Source organism: Pelobates fuscus, chromosome 2 (assembly GCF_036172605.1).
Source record: "Pelobates fuscus isolate aPelFus1 chromosome 2, aPelFus1.pri, whole genome shotgun sequence".
Classification (NCBI taxonomy): domain Eukaryota; kingdom Metazoa; phylum Chordata; class Amphibia; order Anura; family Pelobatidae; genus Pelobates; species Pelobates fuscus.
The window spans coordinates 143,071,186-143,085,564 of record NC_086318.1 but is presented as its reverse complement, the minus strand read 5'-3'; positions in this window follow the sequence as shown (position 1 = coordinate 143,085,564).

The following is a 14,379-nucleotide window of genomic DNA, read 5'->3' as shown; positions in this document are numbered from 1 at the left end:
AACCGTTTTGTTCGAAAACTGAATCAGAATTTTCCAGAAGGATTAATCTGTTACAAGCCCCCAAAATTACATAATTTTAACACAAATTTTTATAGTTTAATAATACCTTACATGCATAAAATCATACAGAAAACCAACAAACAAAATGTATTTGAAATAAAAATGTAAATTCACTTTACCTGTCAGCTCTGTTTGCTAAAAAAAACAGACAGAATGAAGCTCTGTTCGCAGACAGTATGGAGCTCTGTTCACTTTGTCTTGTGCTAGGAGGCTGATGCATCATACCAACGAGGTTCCAAAGTGATACCAAAGCGGTTAATGCTGTATGACTTTGTTCTAATACCGAGTCTTGTTGTAATACGAAGACATTTTTTTCTCAAATATTTTGTTTGAATATCAAATTATTCGAGTAAGAGAGCATTCCAGACGGACATTCCATACACTTGCATATGCCTTATGCAAGTAATAGATTTGATTTCCATAATTTTTTTATGTTTATTTTATTTCATTTACTCCTTACCTCACAACACATTTTGTAGATTACAGTTTTCATTGAATGTTACATGTAGTTTTGTAAGGAACTATGCACTCTCTTGAGGGCTCATGTGCAGACACTTTGCAGCTCGTACCAAAATGAATCTAAAAGTAGTTTGGAGGATTAGATGATCGGTCTAGTTCCCTATCTTACAGCCAAAAAAATTTGCAAATCTCAAACCAACTGAAAGGCACAACTGGGTAGGATGCTCATTTCTGTTTATAATTTGGAATTCTGCCCATGGCACCAAATAAAGTGATTATTTATAGAGGAAACAAAATGATGATTGATTGGCTAGGGGACAGTTGCTAAATGTTGATTTTATTCATAGATCGATAGAAGTAAGAGCAACTGGGGGAAGAGATGGAGCAGTAAAAAAAAAAAAATATATATATATATATATATATTTATTTAAAGAGAGATGATATATATATATATATATATATTTTTATGTACAATATATATACATTTAAATATGTATATTTATTTTACTGCCCCTCCTTTTTTCACTTTTTTTTTTGTTTTACATTTTCTCCACTTGATCTGTGAACCAAATAGCAGGAAAATTATCCTATCAGTGTATGGCAACATGTATACATAATATAAACTATGATCGGCCCAATGTTTCACCGTTCTGGCTCGTCTTATTTAGCATCTGAATTAAATTTTTGGTACCAAAATTCTGCTGAGCCAAACCAACATTCTATTGAAATTTGCGTGTCCCAAAAATTTGTGTTTTTGGGATAAATGGTTTGTCCAAGCTAAAATGTTCTTTTTGTGCACAAGTTTTATAACCACCAGCCATGATATATATCAAATATATAGTTTTAGTTGGGCCCATATGCAAGGTTTTCTATGGATTTTTTTGGTGGCAAAATATTTGGGATCTTGCAATATATTTGACAGTTTTTTGTTTTTTTCTCTTTTTGTCACACTTCGTATAAATGATAAAAAAAAATAGTACCTGTATTTTTACACTAATATTTCAGAAGCAGCCTTGATAGTTAAACACGTAATGATACTGTACAATATCTAATAATGACCCTGATTATTTTCGTAAGATCAAAACCCTAAAAAACAATCTACATACATGCAACTGTGTTAACTTAACTGACCACATAACATGGAAACAAGATATTTACTGTATTATCTATATAATAATGCATATACAAATTTAGGTAACAACATCCAGCAGCATCCCTTTAAATTTTATTTTTATTGGGTTTTTTTTTTAACATCAGAAATTGATATTTTTTATTCATTTTTTTCTTAGTCTTTATAACCATTGATGTCAAATACTAAATAATCATTTGTTTTTTCTTGTTCCATTGTATCTTTAAGTATTGTACGTTACTCAATATTTCATTATACCATTCCTGGGGAATTTCATTTTAGCCGTAGTAAACTAGATATCTTGTGAAATTCCCCCATCAGTCATTCCAACTCTGTGTGCTTACTATTTTTAATTATGTAGAAGACATAGGATATCAATCTTCCTTATTTAAACTACCAACCAAATAAACCATTTACACAATAGGGCACTGTCGTGGGGGTAATGGGGAGGTCCATCTAGGTCACCAGTGTAAAATCTCAGTTCACCCAGAGATTCCATATGCTATGATACAGCTCAAGATTACCAAGGTCAGTATATACCGCTTTCTCCATCAAACTTTGACAATTCACCTAAATTTGTATCTCAGTCCAACAAGGGATTATAGATGAATTTGTATCACCAGCATTTGAAAGTATTTATGTAGCCTTAAAATTTTAATCAAGATAGTGTGTACATGTATGTATGTGTGTGTGTGTGTGTGTGTGTGTGTGTGTGTGTGTGTGTGTGTGTATATATACACACTTGTGCACTGCCAAAATTGTCATTTTGTCTGAATACATTCATACGAAAAAAACAAAAATACTTGTTTCATCTGAACCCAATTTCATACATTTGTTAATTTGTTTTCGGCCAAAATTTGCCCTTTATTTTCATTTAAGAATTTCATTCAAATTAATGAAATTCAGATCCATGTCGCAGGCTGTGGGTGCATCTTGCAGCAATTTAGTAGATCACTCACTAAATTGGTAGTCTTGTGGGATTGCAATATTTAAGGGCATCAAATAAGTGAGCTGTTTCGTAGATGGCTCCGTTTTGGTTTTCTTAGGGCAATCCCACAAGGATGGGGGAGCTATTTATTAAGAAGCTGAGACCAAAATTATGAAAAGCCCTTACTTTTTGTAATTTTGGTCTTTCAGTATAATGTGAAAAATACTTAGTATTGGTTAAATCCTTCTTCCTTCCCCTACCTGCCATGCTGCCAATTACGGGCATGTCTGCTAAAGAGTGAGCGGCCTGCATCTGCTTACTGTAAAAAAAAAAAAAAAAAAAAAAAATATATATAAAATGAACTAATAAAAAAATTGCAGAACAAAACTTCGTCCAACAAGCAATTCGTTCGTTTCATTCTCTGCAATTTGAATTCATTCATTAGTCTTTCGGCTGAATGGATGACTAGCCAAAATTTCATGCTTGTATGGGTTTTTTTTTTTTTATAAATTCATTTTATTCCTGATTCACCAAATTTTTTTTTTCAAATGTTCATTTCAGCAATAATTAGAGATTAGAATAGCTTCTGTGGCACTGCAAACAAATCAGGATATTAGTGTTTTATGTTGTTTCTCTGTTAATTGGAAAGTGTGTGATTGTATTTTGTGCCATTTTATATGCAAATTCAAGGCTAAGGACTGCATTGACATTAGTGCAAATACTTTGACATAATATCCTTGATTGCTTTAATCGTTGATGTAAATAAGAATTTTGTAACTTGGCGACTGTAGGCTATCGAGCGTCTGGTCCTTGGCTTTGAAGACTTTCATGAAAATGTATCTGAAAGCTTGAAACACACATTCAAACTGACTTGGGCAATGCTTGCCCAGGTAATTTTAATTAACTCGGAGCCTAAAATTTAGATATGCCATGGAAGGGTTAATTGCACTGCCGCTAAATTCAGGTAGCTATAAAATGCATATTGGTTCCCTTTAAGATAAATTGCACACTTGGTATAATTCATCTATGCAATTACTTTTTTTGACTGTTCATGCTACGTGTGAAAGATTTAATATGTCAAAATAATTTTTAACCAAAGCATCATGTTTTGAATGTATCCACTTTATTTATCTCAAACTCGTGGATGTTAATTGAATGTTATCTGTTGCCTGTCTTGTTCAATAAAGCATATTGGTTATATTTTGTGTATATTGATGTTTTTGTTTCAGTGAATATTCCTGTAAAAGGTAATATTCCTGTTTTTGTTTCAGTGAATATTCTTGCCAAATAATCAATTTCTTATATTGGTATAAATAATATTTATTCCTTTGGCCTATGATGTGCTATTAGTTTTTAAAAGATGGAGTTTTCTGTCAGAGATTGCATGCAAAAGATATTATGTTGGTTTAAAAATGTAGGTTGTTCTCTATTTGGATGTTACTTCATGCAGAGATGTATGCACCTATGCTTATACTGACTGAGAAATATTGGTTAATATATGCATTATTGTCCTGTATAAAAAGGGGCATTCATTCTCAGGATGAGAATATCATTTTGCCTCTTTATAAATCACTGGTAAGACCACACCTTAAATATGCTGTGCAATTTTGGGCACCTCTTCTAAAAAAGGATACTATGACACTAGAAAAAGTGTAGAGGCAGGCTAACACAATTAATAAAAGAAAGGGAACATTTTAGTTATGAAGAAAGGTTAACATATTTAAATCTCTTTAGTTTGGAAAAATGGAGGGGATATGATAACTTTATACAAATATATTCGAGGCCAATACAAACCATTGTCTGCAAATCAAAAACAGGACTATACTTGGGACAGAAGGTCACACATTTAGATTGGAAGAAAGGCAACGGAAAGTTTTTGGGTTTTTTTTACCGTACGAACAATAAGGATGTGGAATTCTCTGCTGAAGAGGTGGTTTTATCAGAGTCTATATAGATGTTTAAACAATGGGATATATAATAAACATAAGTGTAACATCAAGTAAAACATTATTTTTTTTTATTAATTAGTGGGCTAATAGATTCTTGATCCAAGTAGTTATCTGACTGCCATTCTTGGGCCAATAATGATTTTTCTTTTCCTAGTTTGTTGCTAAATTGAATGTGCTTCAGACTGGGTTTTGTGTTTTAGTTTGGATCGACAACAAAAACAAATGTGAGAGGCTGAACTTGATGGACGCATGTCTCTGTTCAGCTATGTAACTATGATTACACACTGTTTAGAATAGAATTCCTCTGGTATCCTTTAAAAGTAATGTATGATGGTGTAAAACCAAAATGGGACACCTTTAAGACATGCAAGCTGTAATAATATTGCCCACAAGAAACCTCAAAGTGACAAATATTCAGTACTTACTAGCTTTGAGCATTCAGACAAATTGAGATTTAGCAAAATTTGTTCCAAATTCTATATCTCGGAATCTCCATGCAGACGTAAAACCGAGCAAATGGCAGGTCAATGCTTGCATATGTTAATATGCTCTGGGATTCATTTCCTGGTACAAAAAAGGGACAAAAGAAATAGGAAGCTAAAAAGATGATTGATGGTCTAAGAAATCCAGAAGGGAGGTTAAGAGAAACAAAGTTGAAGATATATTTTTGTGGTGGGTGGGGAATGGATCTTCACCTGTTCCTTCTGCTCGCCCTGTAGCTCAGTTCTCCAGCTCAGGAGTTTATGCTGAAAAGTTGATTGACAGGTGAGAGAAAGACATCTATTAAAGGCAATCACTCAGATGGCTGCTAGAGGTGCTTCCTAGTCAAATGCTGTGCAATATGCAGCACCTACGTTCAGCATCTCCACGCTCTGCATGGAGGCGCAGAACGCTCCCCATAGAGATGCATTGATTTCATTTAATCTCTATGAGGAGATGCTGATTGGTGGAGTGCAGCATTTTGCAACCCATGCACAATAGCCTCCCACTGCTGTCCTATGGGAAAGCATTTAATTGGCTGAGATATCAAGTTTAATGTCATTTTTTTTAAAGCTGTGCAACAACATACATTCACAATTTCAGTCCCATTACCAAGCTTTTCTTAATATTTTAATGTAGTTGGACTGAAACATTGATTATATGCAAATGCATGTCTGCTTAAAATAAATCCACTCTTTTGTTTATCTTGAAGCCCTATAACGGCTTTCTTTCACGGTTGAGTAATATTTTTCAAATTTAAGTTCTTTTCCGCCAATATATCTGCACAACTATGCTGATTGGACAATTATTGGGCTCGTATACAATTTTTTTCCAGGACTTGATTTTAGTCCAGAGTTTGGACCTGAACAGGGACAACGCTATCTAAAAGAATTATTAGTGCCTATGTCCTAAATTGCACTCTGTTCAGCCCATGCCCAGAAGCTAACTGTGCCAAGAATTCAACAAAAATGTGGTTTATGAGCTTTTAGCTAAGCTGCTCTATCTCTATAGAACACTATCCCTAGCAAACTGAAAGAAGCCACTTCCCTGGACACTGTTTAAAAAAAAAAAAAAAAAAAAAAAAAAAGATTTGAAACCTACCTGTGTACACAAGCCTTTCAGGAATATAATCTGTAACTTCTAAATACGTAATTGTATATTGTCTAAAGCACTTTGAGTCCAAAGCGGAGAAAAGCACTATATGCATTTGTTATTGTTGGTGATTTTATTACAAGATCAAGTGGAAAGTGACCAATAAAGGGGAAAAAGGAGTAGAAAAAAGATTTAAAAAAATAGTGAAACAGACCAGCAAATCAAGATTGCCTGCTTTAAACTTGTTGTTCCTGTGTGGGAGTGGAAGATAGCCCGGGGTATTAAACCTAATGTGTGAGACTGGTTAGATTACTGCTGTGCCTTGCCCATTCCAATGGCACAGTGCCACTTACACAAACATTGATTTAGAGAAAGATTTATATCCTGTGTAGTAACATTTTAATTGATCCTTGTGAAACTAGTGTTTAGGTCACCGCTGTATCAACCACTTACTTTATTTTTACATAAAGTTTGAGATATAAACTTCTGCTGCTGCTTCTACTGGCACTGTAGCTCCTTCTACCACAGCTAAATCAAGCATTACAGATTCTGTCTTTTGTAGTGTTCAAAGTAAGAAGCAAGGAATTACCACTGTTACTCACTACCAGAGGTGGCTCTAGACGTTATGATGCCTTAGGCCAAACTCAAACATGAGACCCCCCCACTAACACCCAAAGTGAAAAAACAATAGGGTTGCATTTTATGTGTATAAGGATCAGTCGTTGTATTGAAAGGCAGGCTTGCAGCGCTGGATACAGAGAGTTAGTCTCTGCATTCATTGTTCAGAAGCTTGCAGTGTCACTGCTTCCTGTGCCCCTGTATTGTGAGCTGCCTGGCTGTAGTTGTAGCATAATTGTAGATTATGCTAGCTTTAGTGTACCTATAATCTTAATTTTATTAATGACAGGAGGCGAGTATTTCCCACCCGTTCTTGTCCCTCCCTTGTTTAACCCCTTAACGACACATGACATGTCATGATTCCCTTTTATTCCAGATGTTTGGTCCTTAAGGGGTTAAGGACCAAACTTCTGGAATAAAAGGGAATCATGACATGTCACACATGTCATGTGTCCTTAAGGGGTTAATTTTAATAGTTTGGGTTAATCAGGTACATATGCAACTCTTGTCTCTGCTACCTGTCACTTGTTCTTGTGTCTGTTTTTCATAAGTAGGGTTGGGATATCTACATATTAAGGTAATTATGGTTGCTACATTGGGCACCTACATGTTTATTCAGAGTACATTTCATTGGCTAACCAACCTGCTTGATTCTGTTTTTTTCTTCCCTTCTTAGCCTGGAGTCTCACAATCTCATAGTGGTCTCTAACATGCCAGCAAGACGAAAAATCCCTTTACTCACGACAGGTGACTCCAGAGTGCAGCTATAGCGAAGAAACAAGGGTCTAGCTTCAACCGTCTGAAGCAGGAGTTGTCCAATTGCAGAATGTCGGCAGCCATATTCAAGCCTGCCACACCTCCTGAGCGGTACTCCAGCGGTAGGTTGCGTCCCAACTTGTGGCATCTGTGTAGGAGCCGGGGACTCACAGGGAATCCCCTTAGAGTCCAAGTAGGTCTCCTTGTTGGTAGTTGAATAGGTGGGTTAGCGAGAACCCAAAACCAAGATGGTTCCCGAGATGGATTAGCGTATAAAAGGAGGGCCCTCCATATCCGAATTGTGTTCTCCAAATATGTTCTCAGAGGCGTAGAGGCAGTCCTGTCATCTTATCCCAAGATTGTTAATGACCAGTAAAATCAGGACAACCGAGGACTCTGGTCTTTCATACGATCCATGCGTAGTGTTGTCGCGAACCCGGAATTTTCGGTTCGCGAACGGCGAACGTGAACTTCCGCAAATGTTCGCGAACCGCGCGAACCGCCATTGACTTCAATGGGCAGGCGAATTTTAAAAACAACAGGGACTCTTTCTGGCCACAATAGTGATGGAAAAGTTGTTTCAAGGGGACTAACACCTGGACTGTGGCATGCCAGAGTGGGATCCATGGAAATCCCATGGAAAATTGCACAGTTGATGCAGAGTCTGCTTTTAATCCATAAAGGGCAGACATCACCTAACATTGACACCTGTCCTCAAAGCCCAGCCCTGATACACACTGACACAGAGCAGAATAGAGACTGTTCCCCCTACATAGGGTCACTTGGCAGATATGGATTGACACCTGTCCTCAAAACCCCTGATACACACTGACACAGAGCAGAATAGAGGCTGTTCCCCCTACATAGGGTCACTTGGCAGATATGGATTGACACCTGTCCTCAAAACCCCTGATACACACTGACACAGAGCAGAATAGAGACTGTTCCTTGTCCACAGAGACCATGATACACACTGACACAGAGCAGAATAGAGACTGTTCCCCCTACATAGGGTCACTTGGCAGATATGGATTGACACCTATCCTAATTATCCCTGATACACACTGACACAGAGCAGAATAGGGACTGTTCCTCCTACATAGGGTCACTTGGCAGATATGGATTGACAGCTATCCTAATGATCCCTGATACACACTGACACAGAGCAGAATAGAGACTGTTCCCCCTACATAGGGTCACTTGGCAGATATGGATTGACACCTATCCTAATGATCCCTGATACACAATGACACAGAGCAGAATAGGGACTGTTCCTCCTACATAGGGTCACTTGGCAGATATGGATTGACACCTGTCCTAATGATCCCTGATACACACTGACACAGAGCAGAATATGGACTGTTCCTCCTACATAGGGTCACTTGGCAGATATGGATTGACACCTATCCTAATGATCCCTGATACACACTGACACAGAGCAGAATAGAAACTGTTCCTCCTACATAGGGTCACTTGGCAGATATGGATTGACACCTATCCTAATGATCCCTGATACACACTGACACAGAGCAGAATAGAGACTGTTCCCCCTACATAGGGTCACTTGGCAGATATGGATTGACACCTATCCTAATGATCCCTGATACACACTGACACAGAGCAGAATAGAGACTGTTCCCCCTACATAGGGTCACTTGGCAGATATGGATTGACACCTATCCTAATGATCCCTGATACACACTGACACAGAGCAGAATAGGGACTGTTCCTCCTACATAGGGTCACTTGGCAGATATGGATTGACACCTGTCCTAATGATCCCTGATACACACTGACACAGAGCAGAATAGAGATTGTTCCTCCTACATAGGGTCACTTGGCAGATATGGATTGACACCTGTCCTAATGATCCCTGACACACACTGACACAGAGCAGAATAGAGACTGTTCCCCCTACATAGGGTCACTTGGCAGATATGGATTGACACCTGTCCTCAAAACCCCTGATACACACTGACACAGAGCAGAATAGAGACTGTTCCTTGTCCACAGAGACCATGATACACACTGACACAGAGCAGAATAGGGACTGTTCCCCCTACAATTGGTCACTTGGCAGATATGGATTGACAAATCCCTGACAAACAGCTACCACATGCAAGGAAGGCAGCAGGGGCGCAAATGACCCACTCCCGACGCGGGAAGGTAGTGATGACAAATAACAATACAGGACTCTTTAGAGGCCCTGTAATTGTAATCAGTCCACTTGCACCAGTGGGCCTAAAAATTAGGCATGTACACATGCCTGAAAAATTTGGTATTGTTGCAGCCGCTGCTGTAGCAGCGCCCAGAAAAATTTATGTTTGTTTCACAGGCAGAAAGTGCCCTAAAACATGGCGGCTTGAACCCTAGTTGGTGGCGGATAAGTCACGCAAGTCAAACGTCATTCAGAGCTAAAATACAGCAGCGTGTGGACAATTTTTAGCCCAAGGCAGCTCATCTCATCAGGCCTTTTTTAATCGAATGTATCGCCCAGTGTCAGTCCCTTCGGGATCCATCCCTCATTCATCTTAATAAAGGTGAGGTAATCTAGACTTTTTTGATCTAGGCGACTTCTCTTCTCAGTGACAATACCTCCTGCTGCACTGAAGGTCCTTTCTGACAGGACACTTGAAGCGGGGCAGGCCAGAAGTTCTATCGCAAATTGGGATAGCTCAGGCCACAGGTCAAGCCTGCACACCCAGTAGTCAAGGGGTTCATCGCTCCTCAGAGTGTCAATATCTGCAGTTAAGGCGAGGTAGTCTGCTACCTGTCGGTCGAGTCGCTGTCTGAGGGTGGATCCCGAAGGGCTGTGGCGATGCATAGGACTTAAAAAGGTCCGCATGTCCTCCATCAACAACACGTCTTTAAAGCGTCCTGTCCTTGCCGGCGTGGTCGTGGGAGGAGGAGGAGGAGGAGGATGACTTCCACCTCTCCCCCTGTTAGATTCCCGTTGTGCTGTGACATCACCCTTATACGCTGTGTAAAGCATACTTTTTAATTTATTTTGCAAATGCTGCATCCTTTCCGACTTGTTGTAATTGGGTAACATTTCCGCCACTTTCTGCTTATACCGGGGGTCTAGTAGCGTGGACACCCAGTACAGGTCGTTCTCCTTCAGCCTTTTTATACGAGGGTCCCTCAACAGGCAGGACAGCATGAAAGACCCCATTTGCACAAGGTTGGATGCCGAGCTACTAATTTCACGTTCCTCCTCCTCACTGATGTCATTGAAGGTATGTTCTTCCCCCCAGCCACGTACAACACCACGGGTACCAGATAGGTAACAACGAGCACCCTGGGATGCCTGTTGTGTTTGGTCTTGCTCCTCCTCCTCCTCCTCAAAGCTACAATCCTCCTCTGACTCCTCTTCCTCACAATCCTCTTCCAGCGTTGCCGCAGGTCCAGCAAGCGATGCTGATAAGGCTGTTTCTGGTGGTGATGGTGACCACAACTCTTCCTCTTCCTCTTCACGCTCATCTACAGCCTGATCCAGCACTCTTCGCAGGGCACGCTCCATGAAGAAAACAAATGGTATGATGTCGCTGATGGTGCCTTCGGTGCGACTGACTAGGTTTGTCACCTCCTCAAAAGGACGCATGAGCCTACAGGCATTGCGCATGAGCGTCCAGTAACGTGGCAAAAAAATTCCCAGCTCCCCAGAGGCTGTCCTAGCACCCCGGTCATACAAATATTCATTAACAGCTTTTTCTTGTTGGAGCAGGCGGTCGAACATTAGGAGTGTTGAATTCCAACGTGTAGGGCTGTCGCAAATCAAGCGCCTCACTGGCATGTTGTTTCGCCGCTGGATATCGGCAAAGTGAGCCATGGCCGTGTAGGAACGCCTGAAATGGCCACACACCTTCCTGGCCTGCTTCAGGATGTCCTGTAAGCCTGTGTACTTATGCACAAAGCGTTGTACGATCAGATTACACACATGTGCCATGCACGGCACATGTGTCAACTTGCCCAACTTCAATGCCGCTATCAAATTTTTTCCGTTGTCACACACCACTTTGCCGATATCCAGTTGCTGCGGAGTCAGCCACTTTTCCACCCGTGCGTTCAGGGCGGACAGGAGTGCTTGTCCGGTGTGACTCTCTGCTTTCAAACAAGTCAAACCCAAGACGGCGTGACACTGCCGTATCCGGGATGTGGAATAGTACCTGGGGAGCTGGGGGGGTGCCGTTGATATGGAGCAAGAAGCAGCGGCACAAGAGGACTCAGCCGAGGAGGTTAAGGAAGAGGATGGAGTAGGAGGAGTAGAGGAGGTGGCAGCAGGACTGCCTGCAATTCGTGGCGGTGTCACCAACTCTTCTGCAATGCCACGCATTCCTTGCTTGTCAGCCGTCAGCAGGTTTACCCAATGCGCAGTGTAGGTGATATACCTGCCCTGACCATGCTTTGCAGACCAGGTATCAGTGGTCAGATGGACCCTTGCCCCAACACTGTGTGCCAGACATGCCATGACTTCCTTTTGCACAATCGAGTACAAGTTGGGGATTGCCTTTTGTGAAAAGAAATTCCGGCCGGGTACCTTCCACTGCGGTGTCCCAATAGCTACAAATTTTTTGAACGCCTCAGACTCAACCAGATTGTATGGTAAAAGCTGGCGGGCTAATAGTTCGGACAAGCCAGCTGTCAGACGCTGTGCAAGGGGGTGACTTGGTGACATTGGCTTCTTACGCTCAAACATGTCCTTGACAGACACATGACTGTGGGCAGATGAGCGGGAACTGCTCAAGGCGGGAGACTGAGTGGCGGATGGTTGAGAGGGGGCAAGAAGGACAGCAGTGGTTGACGTGGCTGAAGATGCTGGACCAGGAGGAGGATGGCGGCTTAGAGTAGGCGTGCTGCTTGTACTCATGTGTTGATCCCATAGGCGTTTGTGATGTGAGATCATGTGCCTACGCAAAGCAGTTGTACCTAGGTGGGTGTTGGACCTCCCACGACTCAGTTTCCTTTGGCACAGGTTGCAAATGGCATCGCTGTTGTCCGAGGCAGACACACAAAAAAATGCCACACTGCTGAGCTCTGCAATGACGGCATTCTGGTGGTGGACACAGCATGCGTTGATTGGCGTGCTGTCGGGCTGACCCCGGGTGCCGATGCATGCTGTCTGACTGTGCCACTAGCTCCTTGCGACGACCCCCCCCTGCTTCCAACTGGTCTCCTCCTCCTCCTCTCTGTCTCCCCATCTGAACTTTCGCCCTGTTCTTCTTCTCTTCTAGCGGGCACCCACGTGACATCCATGGACGCATCGTCATCATCAACCGCTTCGCTTGTATCTGACAATTCAGAAAAGGAAGTAGCAGCGGGTACAACATCATCATCATCACACCGTACCTCCATGTGTTTAATGCTGCCTGCCTGAGACATATCCCTGTTATCTACATCCTCTAGCAATAATGGTTGCGCATCACTCATTTCTTCAAACGGGTGTGTGAATAACTCCTCTGACATACCAAGTAAAGCGGCTGTGGTGCTAGTTTTGGTGGTGGCGGCAGGCGGGTGAGTGCTATCTTGAGAGGTGCCTGAAGCTAAGCTGGAGGAGGATGGTGCGTCAAGGTTCCGAGCGGAGGCTGTACAAGATTGGGTGTCCTGTGTTAGCCAGTCAACTATGTCCTCAGAACTTTTCAAGTTCAGGGTACGTGGCTTCTGAAAACTGGGCATTATTCTAGGGCAAAAGGGAATCACAGCACCACGACCACGACGGCCCCTGCGGGGTGGCCTGCCTCTGCCTGTAATTTTTTTGGGTATTAGTGGTACTATGCGTGCAAGCTACTGTGAGACCAGATATGAGTGGCAATGTGAACTGTAACAGAGCACACACTGTAGGCCTGAGACACCCGCTTGAAGACAAGTAACTGCTATTCAATCTATAACAGTGAAAAACAAATTTTGGTTGTAAAAGCACGCTATAGAGACACAAGATATGAGTGGCAACTGTCAAAGCACACTGGCACAGGTCTGCAGAGCACACGCTGAAGTAGGCCTGACACCCAGACGCTTGCAGACAACTAACTGCTCTTCTATTACAGTGAAAAAATATATATTTTTTTTTTAAATCTAAAGCTTAAGCTATTGTAAAAACAGATATGAGTGGTGGCACTGGGCAAGAGGGCACAGTATCCACTGTGAAACTCACACAGAAGCTGGCAGGCAGGCAACTGCTCTTCTATTACAGTGGAAACAAAGTTTTGGTTTTAAAAGCACGCTATAGAGACACCAGATATGAGTGGCAACTGTCAAAGTACGCTGGCAGGGTTGTGCAGGGCACACGCTGAAGGATGGCCTGACAGAGCCGCTTGAAGGACACTGACTGGCTGCTATTAGCTTACACTGGAAACCTTTTTTCTTTGTAAAAGCACGCTATAGAGACACCAGATATGATTGGCAACTGTCAAAGCACGCTGGCAGGGTTGTGCAGGGCACACGCTGAAGGAAGGCCTGACAGAGCCGCTTGAAGGACACTGACTGGCTGCTATTAGCTTACACTGGAAACCTTTTTTCTTTGTAAAAGCACGCTAAAGAGACACCAGATATGATTGGCAACTGTCAAAGCACGCTGGCAGGGTTGTGCAGGGCACACGCTGAAGGAAGGCCTGACAGAGCCGCTTGAAGGACACTGACTGGCTGCTATTAGCTTACACTGGAAACCTTTTTTCTTTGTAAAAGCACGCTAAAGAGACACCAGATATGATTGGCAACTGTCAAAGCACGCTGGCAGTGTTGTGCAGGGCACACGCTGAAGGAAGGCTTGACAGAGCCGCTTGAAGGACACTGACTGGCTGCTATTAGCTTACACTGGAAACCTTTTTTCTTTGTAAAAGCACGCTAAAGAGACAGCAGATATGATTGGCAACTGTCAAAGCACGCTGGCAGGGTTGTGCAGGGCACACGCTGAA